General features: G+C 38.5%; 1 long non-coding RNA gene across 1 annotated transcript in view; it reads left to right on the plus strand.

Moving 5' to 3' along the window:
• The window catches only part of LOC114021123, a 148,903-nt gene that overhangs the window by 73,845 nt on the left and 62,990 nt on the right, over positions 1-12,068 (plus strand). Inside the window, exon 7 of the long non-coding RNA XR_006286966.1 lies at positions 2,486-2,566. This is a non-coding gene — a long non-coding RNA (uncharacterized LOC114021123). The remainder of the gene's footprint in view (positions 1-2,485; positions 2,567-12,068) is intronic.

The following is a 12,068-nucleotide window of genomic DNA, read 5'->3' on the forward strand; positions in this document are numbered from 1 at the left end:
GTATAATTGTGAAAGTTGAAGGCCTTTTTGTCGCCTTTCCAAGTTTTAGCAACATTGTAAGAACAAGAATCACATTGTTTATACAGTAGAAGTTCTAACGAAACATGGATGCTCTCCATATTGTCGCTCTTTGTCTGCTGCATGCGCTCGCGGGTTAATCCCCCTGTTTCTTATGCTTTTTTTTTTATTCCCCCTTCTTTTTATTTTCCGCTTTCTAATCGAATAGTGGCATGCTCAAGAGAAAACATGAGGGGTTTTGAGCCGAAAGAGTTAAAGATTTCTTGGCACCAGAGCAGCAGTTTAGCAACAGATCAATTCATTTAAATGAAAGAAATCACCGACCAAGCCATCTGATTTTGAAATTTCGCATCTTATGCTTCCACTTTGGAACAAAGCTTCCATTTTCTTTCCCCCCTATTAATCTTCACTGCTTCTGTTTAACTCTGTTGCTTTTGATAGGAACTTTAAGTTATCAGTCATTTTTTTCCTTTTAAAAAAATGTGTATATTTATTTTTTCATTTGGCATCTGTACATGCTGCACTTAGCACTTCTGTAAATAATCGCCCTTACACCTCAGATCGTCCAATAACTGTTATTTATGGCAGAGTATTTTTTCTACATTCTGATTTTATATTTGGAAATAGTCAATTTTTGCATGATCTAACTTTCAAACTATATAAACTATCTGCCACCCAAGTACTATGTAAAATATCCGCCTGTATCTATCTATCGATTGCTATACACATACTGTATAAATACAACTGTGTGTAGATACGTCTGTAACTCAAGAGATACCTGAAAGATTATTTGATGGTGAGCAATATCTTTATATACAGAGCTATTTTATATATACTCGTATATTTCTCCAATATATCTGTCTGTCTATACCCAGATCTATTTATATTTTTACCGTATATGTGTGTATGTATGCATATGCCCACACAGACAGGAAGGGTTATATCATTCAATAACTAGATTACTATATATTCAGCATATTCCATTGAGCCATTTCTTTCACGGCTATTTAAAGCTTCAAAAGAATGAAAAGCAATTTTTTGGTTCATGTAGCATATTTGATCATAAATATACGTTCTTATTTTTGTTGCTATATTAAGTAAAATAAAATAAAATAAAAGACCTCGGGGGGGGGCGTATTTTGTTTGCTGCCGTCCTCGGTTTACACAACCTACCATAAAAATAGGGTAATTCCACTCACAATAAACAAACACATTCGGTGAACGAATTTGCAGCCCCGCATTGAATTTTGAAGGTGGCTTCCACGCTGTGATGCTGAGTCTGTTCGCCGTGGCATTGCATTAAAAAAAAACAAAAAAAAAAAACGGGCCATGATGCTTGGGCAGGAGCAAACTCCTATCAGCGAAAAGCAACAGAAGGGTGGGGACAGGGGAACCTTCTTTTGTTAGGCTAAAAAAAAAAAAAAAAAAACCAAACCCAACCTTGAGTGAAGCTTAAAGAGAAAGAAAGAATGGGAGCGAGCGAGAAAGTGGACAAAAAATACAAGTAGCATCCCTCCCCTCTCTCCCCCCCAGCCATTACATGACTAGGGTGGATCACAAATCTGGACATTTTATTGTCTCTTGTTCTTTAACTAGTGTTCCCAGCTGTTTTGTAGGAGAACACCAGGGTGTGGAGCAGAAGGAGCACCCCCAAAATATCAGCAATATTTCTGTGGGTGTCATTTTGGCTACATCACGGCGCGCTCCTTCCCCGGCTGTGTTCTTGTGCAAAATTCAAATAATTTTTTCCCCCTCTTAGCAGCTGTGCATGGGTTTAAGTCAGTCTTTAACATTGGGAAAGGAACAATAAAATGAAAGGCAAAACCGGCATCTTAAAACTTGGCAAGGGAAAGCAGCTTGGAATGGCAGCCAAGAATCGTGCTGTGGTGCAAAAAGAATAGCATCCACGAAACCACCAGAATCAGGGGTTTCTCTTCTTTTACCAATACCATCGGCAGACAGAAATAATGATTCCTAGAAACAGTGTTAAAGAGTCAAAAAAGTTAAAATGGTTGCTTGATGAATCTACTCAGATGCAGGTAACGATCCTCTTATTTGAATTTGATTTACCAAACTTTAATCATATGTGGATCAGTACATGATAGCTAATCTGTTTAAGACGTTGATGCATATAACTAGCTACCCAGGAATGTACTTGCAGTCGCAATCTCTGTGTTTGCTTTATTTTTATTGACTGCTTTGGGGTATTAGAATGATCCTTTGTTTTATGTGCTGCAAGAAATGTGTTTCATTTCCAGATATTTAACTCTTTATGCTGAGGGCAAATAGCACAAAGGCATAACATTGACATCACCTTTTATTCTGAACAATCAGTCTTGCTTTTTTGGATCTCATCTCTTTCTGTCAGGGTCTGGGCTACTAGAGCTACAGAGCTTAATGTACAAAGGCAGAATCAGACCATTTAAAAAGACCACCAAAATATCTGAAAATGTTTTTTGTTTTCTAGGATATGTTTGTCGAAGAGTTGGGCCTAGCAAGATGGGCAGCGCATGGGCAATAAGTATTCACGTGAAGTACCACTGCGAAGGTAAAGTCGTTTCTCTCAGATTTGTAAGTTACTCTGTTTTCCAAATAATTTTTTTTTTGCATTTGAAGTATATAAATCTATTAATAGATTGATATAAATTATATAAATATAAAGTGATTTTTTTAAAGGTCTATAAATTCAACAGTTAAAATAGGAAGGGAGGGGGAAGAATTATTTAGGACTTCTGTTTCTGATTTCTCTCATTGTTATGATTGAAATATGAAATGGCTGCAAACAGCTTTTACACAGGCACACAACATGTTCCACATTGATCGACAGTTTTCTTGGAAAATGCATTTGTGCAGTGTGGTTTGCTTGAAAACCACATGCAGACCCAAACCAATGTTATGCCTTTGGAGACATACATACATACATTTGTATATATTCCCCTATATATTCCTTTGGCTGAAAGACTGGAAAATGCCAGCCTTCCAAAGGGTTAATGCTGGACAGGGGCATCTCTTTTTATTGTTGTCATCCTAGTTTCTGGAACCTAATGTTTGTTGATATGATCATTTTGACTTACATGCTAATCAAAATAAAAAAGACGAGGTGAAGTTCATTATTTATAAGTTAAAGTTACATGCAAATGTATCACAAAGACAATTGATTCATTTGTCTATCATGGATTTTCTGCCAGTGTTTATCTCTTCATGAGGTTTTCACAAGATATTAACAACTGCATAATTAATCTACAAGGGGAAATTTTTCAAACCTCACCTTTCTGTGTAACCTATAGTCTTTCCTCTGGCACCTCGAATGCATTCGATGGACGTACAATGAGATTTTTAAAAAACCAATACTTCAGTTCAGAAGAACGTTTGTTGCTTTGTATCTTGTTTATTTTCATTTGCTGCTTCTTTTACAAGTTCACTTCACTGGACATTCAAAAGTGTGTTGGTGTTGGGGGTTTTGGACTTTTTTGGTCAGTTTTTTACAAACACTAGGAATTCATAGCTTGGACCTGGACACTTTGTTACTTACATCATATAGATGCCACAAAATGAAATGTGTATATCTACCAAGCTCCCTTCCTCTAGCCTCAAAGGAGTGCAGAAGCAGTTCCATAAGATTTACAGTGGGAATCCTCTCGAAAGCTAACCATGCCAGTTTGACATATAAAGATCCATTTCTAGAAAGACCTACTATAACATTTAACAAATATAACCATGAAAATTAATTCTTACCCTGAAACTACTCACATTCCCATCCCTTTTCCTTTTTTGCTTTATAGAGCCATTATTGTGTCACGGGAGCTGTAGATGTGAAGTCATTTAGGCATCTAAATAAAGGGTCAGTTTTTCAACAAGGCTTAGCACCCTGCAGCTCCCAATGCGACTGGGTGCTGAGCTCTTGGAAAATCGGGCCACTTATTTCAGGGCCCAAATAAGAGCTGAACTATATTGGAAATCTAGCCCATAGTGCCATGGTGTGCTGCGTGCCCTTGAAACCAGTGAGAATTGAGGGCTCACGTCAATCAGAAGAGGTACATCCGGGCCACCCAATCCCAGTCAGGATGCTAGTGATTATAGAAGTGATTGGGAGATGAGAATATTAGCTTTCAAGGAGGGAAGTTTAAGAAACAAGAATTTTAGTAAACATTTATGCACTTCCATACATTATATACCCTTTCAGTAAGGTTATTAAATTCCTACCATGCACAGGATAGATGAACCAAGATGAATTCTGGTACAAAGAGAGTAGCGTTCATTATGGGCTACTGCATTGCATCCTTGGAGGGACTTGCAAATGTAAAGCAAAATTCTTAGCAGTCATACTAGGTTCTCAGGTCAGTAGCAACAGTTGTAATAATGCCTTCTAATTGTATGGTTATAGGGAAAGACTCTTAGAAGGCACTCTGTATTTTAACCTAGATTCCCTTAAAATATATCACTTTGGTGGTGCTAGTATAGTAAGGCAAGGTCTTCCATACTGAATTGGCAATTCCCTTATCTGAAAATATAACTATTTATAATCTCTGGTCAAAGCTCAATAAAATGTATGTACTGTCCCCCCTTGGTGGGTCACTGCACACATTGATGGATCATAACTATTCATGCAGGGGGCTCCTAAATCCATATTTAGGCTCCTCCATAAAAGTTGCCCTGATTTTGAAAGATGCTAGACACCTGCAGCACCTGCTTTCAGTGGGATTTGTGGGTGCTGAGAACTTTTGAACGCCTGGCCACTTTTAAGTAGATGCCTAAGTATTGATGTAGGAGCCTAACTTTAAGCAACCCAGTTTGCAAATTTTGGGCTTAGTTAGTATCTAGACTTCTGGATGGAGGATGAGTAGAGATTCAAGATGAACCAGTACCCATGAAGGAAAGCTGTCATTCATTTAATTGTGTCTGTTTACCAGGCTGGAGAGATTAAATATTTTTTATTTTCAGAACCTGTACGAGAACAGAAGCAAGCACTTAAAGTTATGCCTATATCACTATTACTATACATGAGTTGACTGTATCATATCGGAAAGAATAATACTCAATTTTGCAAATTCTTATCTGAGGTATAAGGGAAGGTAGAAAAGGGAAGTTTCTATGACTTTGGGTGGCGGGGAGTAGGGGACGGAAGGCAAGCAAGTATACCTCAGTAGGTTTAATATTCATATTTATAAGTTACAAATAACTTAGGGCCTAATTCTCCTCTCATTTCCACCAATTGCACACATTCAGTGTAATGCCATTGATTTCAAGTGCAAATTAATTACATAGGAGCGAAAACTTTGGAACTTCCTGGATAATTTTTTTGTTGCAATGACAAAAATTTACTCCTAGATGAAGTCGAATCTTATCAGAAATAAGAAAACATTCGCATGTTTTTTGTCTGTATCTCTTTTGAAAGACATTTAGCTAGTATTTGGCAGATTTTCTGGGGGGCTGGGGAAAGTTATTAGATTGCTTAGTGGAAGGCAAATATATTTGCTACAGTTGAAATTTTAATTGTTCTGTATTAAAAAAATCTAGACCAACAATTACTTCTCTGAAAGTTAATGCAACCCATATTTTTCTTTTGCTTAGTTGTTTTTTCCATCTGTTTAGGAAGACTGCCAGAATGAAAACTAGGAAGATCCTTTAAAAAACTAATTTTTTTTTATACACACACATACATACACACCCGCACACGTAAACTCTCACTGATCTATTTTGGAGCGCACCTGTATACACAAGCAAAAAGTCTTTGTGGTAGGTTGGTTTGACATGCTGTTATCAACATACCAGTAATGTTTATCGTTGGTCATTTAGTATCACATCATCAATAATCTTGTCTAGCAAAGTGCTTATCTGAAGGAAATACAGAGTGTTACTTTTTTGGTTCAAGCGATATTTATAATGTATTTTGCTGCTCTAAAAAAGGGGGGTGTGGAAGTTATATTGCAGTGAAAGAAACGGTAGTCACACAGGTAGTGTTTCAGTACTATAAAGAAATAGTTATTCCTATAAGTTAGTGTCTTTAACGTGTTAAATATTATGAACACTGCTATTTACTAACAGCTTTGCAATTTCATTTGCAGAAATGTTTTTTAAAAAGTTAAAAAAAAAAAAGGAAGAGATCAATGCCCGTTGCCACAAACCCGTAGATCCGAACTTGTGGTCATATTCCACACAAGCTTGTATCTATAGGTATGTGTCTGCATGGCAAATGCACAAAACCTGGATATGGTGGTGTTTATGCATTTAAACTGAAAATGTCCAATGTTGCTACTCGCATCTCCCTCTAGCCCCGCTCCCCCCTTTTAGGAAATATAAAATTAGAGCTGCAAATCTTGTTCCGCAATTATCATATCAGTTTTCAGCTTTGGTTATTATTAACATGCACTCATGGTTGTACAAAACCAATGGCTCATTTGTGCCTGAATAAAATGGGACACAGAGAGTTATTTGACATCAGGCTGAAGAAATTAAATCTCGGGTGCATTATGTGTGGGTCTGGATATTTTTTGGTTGTTTGTATTTCCAATCCGCTCTGGGGAAGCAGAAAACAAAAACTTATTTCATTTTTAAAATAAGACGGATTCATTCTTACATTGATGAAATTGTATCCTCCTTGGAAAATGACATAAGAGTTGTGTATGGAGCAATATAGTTTAGTAGTTTTTGGCTGTATAGATTGGCAAGCTACTCTGAAACACGGATTCTGCTCATCCGAAAGCCAGTGTAAATCTTGAGTGATTCTACTGAAGTCATTGGATGTAGTCTAGTTATTCTGTAGACCTCTGTATTATTCTCAGTATAAAATTAGCTTATTTTGAAATCCTTTCCCTTCTCTACTTTGTTTTACTTCAGTTTAGATGTACTATCGATTTCTTTAATTCTTAGGGGGAATGTAGCAAACTGTACAAAATCGCTAAAGGAAGAAAAAAATGTGGAGGCAACAATATAATTGAATATAAAAAGCTGTCATGTTTTAAGTCGTGAAAGGAAACAATTAGTTTTTAAAAAATGAGGAACATTTAAAAACAGCGCAATATACATATTTTACACATTAATACTTAGAAACTGTGAGGACTCAGAATAAAAACTTACTGGCGTCTTCTCTTAGCTTTCAGTGAAAATTCAATTAAGGAGTTGGCCTGGGTTTCCTTTTTAACTTCCACTTTTGTATGAATTTGGCTGCATGTAAGACACTGCTCCAGTGCAAGACTTATTTTTCCCCCATTTTAGATTGCCTGTTTTGTATTGTATGAGTGAAAAATAATAGCAAATATATATATATATATATATATATATATATATATATATATATATATATTTAAAGATTCAAATGCTTTTCTGTGTCCTGGTTACTAGAAATCAGCTTTATATTTAAAACATATTTAAAACTATATTTAAAACAATATTTAAAACAGAATGTTTGTTTATAATGAGACTATGCATTTGGATATCAGCCTTCTACCCCCCGCCCCACACACACACCCCGCTTGGAACCTGAGAGTATAAAACATGTATCTGCCATATATGAGTAGTTACTACAAAGACTTTTGCACAGGATTGTGTACGGATCATACAATATTGTTATTTTTCAGGTGCATGGTCACTCCCTCTAGACAGTGCAACCTAATAGCTAAAAGCCATTGTTCTGGTCTATTGTTTTCCGAATCATGTTGACTAAGGATCTTGTGTGATAGGTAGTGGCAAGTTATACTTGGTTGGCTCTTTAGAGAGATTTTTGATACATCCCTTTCCATTTGGCCGCAGCTTGAAGGCCCCGTTGAAGCATAGTTATAAGAGGCCTCCCAGGTCATGAGCAAATATCTCACCTAGGGCTTGGAGTTAGTGGGAGATTTGCTGTTGGCTTTAATGGGAGCAGGATGAGATGGTATCTGATGTTGTCACAATGGGCTGTGCTCCTCCTATGGAGGCTGAACAGATGGATTGTTTTTCAGATACAAAATAGGACTTTTAATTCCTAGCTGTTAAGGCACCCTTAGATCAGCTAGTCTGACCTTGAAAGAGAAGGGACCTGGATGAGAACCCTGATCCTAGCTCTCCCAGACATTTAGGTGTACGGAATTCAGCTTCTTTTCCAAATTTGCTGGCATATACCATTTGTAGACATTACCCTCTGGTAGCATTTACCAAGTACTCCCATGGTTTATGACTGAAGAATTTCTACAGTTGTTGAAAGCTGGCATTTATGGTGCCATTACTTTAAAGGTTCCAGAAACCCGGTCGTATGGGAGCTGTGTGGTTCTGTCTGATATGTGAGTTGCTGCAGTTGGATTTACAGATTTTATTTTTAAAACTATTTTGGGTTTAAAAAATAAATACACATACCACGGGGAAATTCCCTCTCCCCTCCCCCGATTTTCCAAATATTTTTGTGCTGTTTTATTTATTTACTTTACTGAAATCTGTTTATAAACATCACCATTTTTGTGGGAAACATAATCTAAAACTGAACAGGTGTCTAGAAAGAAAACTTGTAAAATGTTTTTTCGTTAATGGGTACTGAGAATGTGGCACTATGCTGCTGCTGTGTGTGTGTGAGTGTGTATGTAACATCATCACATGATATTCTAGGGCTAAGCAAGGCATCTGACTAGATGAGCTGTGGACCTAGATCCAGAAGTCCTAAGTTCTGTTCCTGACTCTGCCACCTACCTTCTTTTTGACCCTGGGCCAAGTCACTTTTCCTCCCTGCTCTTCAGCTTCAGTAATAACAATAACAGGACCCTCCTTTGCATAGTGCTTTGGGATCTATACATGAAAGGCCCAATATAAGAGCTAAGTATTATTATACTCCATCTTTCATTCCCCATTCGTGACAGCCACATGCCATATATGGTACACATTGGCCTGCACTGTTAATTATGAGCTTGATTTTCAAAAGAATTCTGCTATTACTCGGACACCTAAATAAAACGGCATAGATATTCAACAGTGTGCACATTCAAGCTGACCTCTTTGGAAAACCTGGCCCTCGTTGTAAGGTGCTGAGCCATTGTAAGTCTGGGTCTGAATTCTTACGAAAACCTGGCCCCATAATCCTTAGCGCTACTTCCCTGCAAAGTGCTTTCCAAATAGGAACAAATCACCACTTCAGGTAACTACAAGGCTTTTCTCATACTTGGCTGTTTTCCTTTATTGCAGATACAGGGTTGCAGTTTTATTTAAAGACTGAATATAAAAATATAATTGGAAGAAAGCATGCTCATTGTCACCGCAGGCTGGTGAGGTGGATAAGTCTAATTATATCCAGAGAGATGATGGTCCTGATTTCTCCAGGCATCGAACACCTCCTGTGAGTTGCCGAGTGCTCTCAGTAGGAGTCGAGAGTGTTCAGAACCTCTCAAGACTGAGCCCTAAGTATCAATTGCTCAAGACTACAGAGAAGCCGTGTCCAGGCTAGCACAGTCTGTACAGCGATGGGTGCAGTTGCGCCGGTGCTAACAATGATTTAAGTGTAAGTGTAGACATAGCTGACTCCTTTTTCAGAGCGTTGTGAAGAGGACTTGCTCTGAGCAAGCTCAGTGTCCGCTTCTGAAACAGCTCTGAACATAGCTTTTGTCCCTGCACTTAAACCAGTTTCAGCACCGGTTCCGCTGAAATTGCTCACTTGGTGTTGATAAGGCTGAAAAGCCAGAGGCAGGATTAGTACCTTGGAGTTCCTGGCCCCAAATCCTGCATTCTGGCCACTAGGCCGCATCCCTGTTCTTTTCTCTCACCTTTACTACGTATTTCCTGCAGCTCCACTGAGCGTTCTCCATTTGTTTTTGGGTTTTTTGCATCTCCTGCTCTCTCTTCTCAGCTGTAGCCTCTGACCCCCTCCCCTCCCACAACAGGCTGCCCCCCAGTTTTTCAACTCAGCCTTTTGAAGGGCAGCTGTGTTGTGTGTTCTACATTAATGTTGTCTTTCTTTCCTGTTGGTTGTATTTCCCTCTACTTCATTACATTCTGGAGATTAATTTGACTGTGTGAGAAACCTTGAAATGCATCTTTCCTGTAGGATGGCGTGAGCAATGGGAGTCTGCGCAGAGCCCAACCCCTACCTTCTGGGGAAGGAGCAAAAGTGTATTGATTAAATTTCTCAGCTTTGTTGATAAGAATCTTACAGGTCTACATTAGCTTTCATGCTGGTTTCTTACCAGCTACACAAAGTTCACTTCATCTGCCACTGAGCCATAGCGTACAGACCCACTACATTAACAGTTTAGGGCAGGAAGTAGAGACTGGTTTACACAGGTTGCAGTTGGAGGTGGAATTTAGGGAAATAGACTGTAGTTATCCTGCTTGGAAATACTGTCAGAGAGAGTCCCATGGGCTTCTTAATGACAGGAAAAGATCAGGGTATCTTATCCAAAAGATGACCACGTCAGGACCACAATGCCTCTTCCCTTAACACCATATTGGATCACTGGTTTTAGTTCCTACTCATAGATGAAAAAATACCATCTTCCTGCAGCACCTGTATGGTTTATAGAAAGGTGTCTAAGCAGTATCTAAATATGTCTGCATCGGCTGTGGCGATTAATAGAATTGCATTTCACTTCAGCATCGTTACTGTTGTGTCTAGAAGTAGTTGCTCTTGTTTAAAGGTACAAAACAAAAACTGTCCAGAACCTGGCATCTCATTCTGGGTGCAGGTTAGATCAAGTCACACCTTTTCCCCCATCATAAATAATAGCAAAACAATTTCTAATAGCTGTACATTGCACCTTTCATTGAAAAAGACCCCAAAGTCCTTTTCAAATCAACACAGGCATCCAAGAATCATTTCATCCCCCTCTGAAACACTTGTTTCTGTGGGGGGGACACAGAAGGTGTTTATCAGCACCGAGCAAAACTACACGGTCATTTAGGACAAGAGATGCAGAATGCTTTATCCAGTTGCAACCACAAGTGGGAATTTAGGGAGGCAGAACTGGAATTTGAAACAGATTCAGATACCCTAGTTCAAAAAAATCTAATGTGTTTAAACTTTGCAAATACAAATCCCTATCTATTGCAGTATTTGGCCTGAGGCTTGGTTACTGTAAGTCAGATAGCAAGAAATATTTTTACCAAGAAGAGAAAAATAGGTGTGGGGGAAGATAGTTTTGTGGTTAAGACATTGGACTGGAACTCAGGAAATCCGATTGGGTTCCTACCTCCATCACAGTCTTCCTGTTTGACCTTAAGTCACTTACTCTCTCTTGCCTCTGTTCCCCATCTGTAAAATGGGTGAATAATTACAGCTGGTAAATAAATGGCAAGTTTAAGACTAGCAGTCGGACCAGTGATAGTTGAACATATGGGGCCATATCTTGTTCTTGATCTAGGAAGTCCCCATGAAGTGTATAGAGAGAGCTGTATGCAAATCATAGTGAGCTGGAGAAGAAAAAGGTGATGCACACTAGTGGAACAGCTGCCACTGGGTGATATCCTGTTATGGCAAAATGTGGTCTCATGGTGCCATTCCAGCATTGGCATCAGGTTGTGATGCAGCATCCCAGTATTCAGTTTCAGCTTTCCTTCTCTGAGGAACCAATTTCTGCTCTGTTGGACCCACACAGTCCACAGAATTTAAAATGCTACCAGATGCTAAAACATAATATTGAGCAAATCAGAGAACTGGTTCAGGTCAAATGACCAACTGGAACCTTTGCTAAAAATTCAACCTGAAGCTAAAACACTTTTTTTTTCTGTGTGGTTTGAAAAAGTTTGAATAACTTTTTAAAAAATTATTTTTGGGTAGCTCTGCTCTTCTGAGTCCCAGATGAACCCAGATGAGATTTCCAGCCTAATATTGGCAATTCACGATGTCCTAGTCTAGTTTGTCGCATCATCCAAACTTTCAGGTGCATCCGAACTGAGTGAACCTCTGATGCTCTTGAGGTTTGCTCATTCCATCAGCGAAGTGACAGTGACAATATTTCATCAAGCAAAACGGAAAGATTACTTACTGCTTGGTGACCAGACCGCTAACGATCTTGTCAGCATTTCCACTGTAAATTCTCTTGTGCCTGAGGTTTTCAAAAGTCAGCTGTTAAAATAAATAAATAAATAAATAAATCATC

This window comes from Chelonia mydas, chromosome 22 (assembly GCF_015237465.2).
Source record: "Chelonia mydas isolate rCheMyd1 chromosome 22, rCheMyd1.pri.v2, whole genome shotgun sequence".
Lineage (NCBI taxonomy): Eukaryota > Metazoa > Chordata > Testudines > Cheloniidae > Chelonia > Chelonia mydas.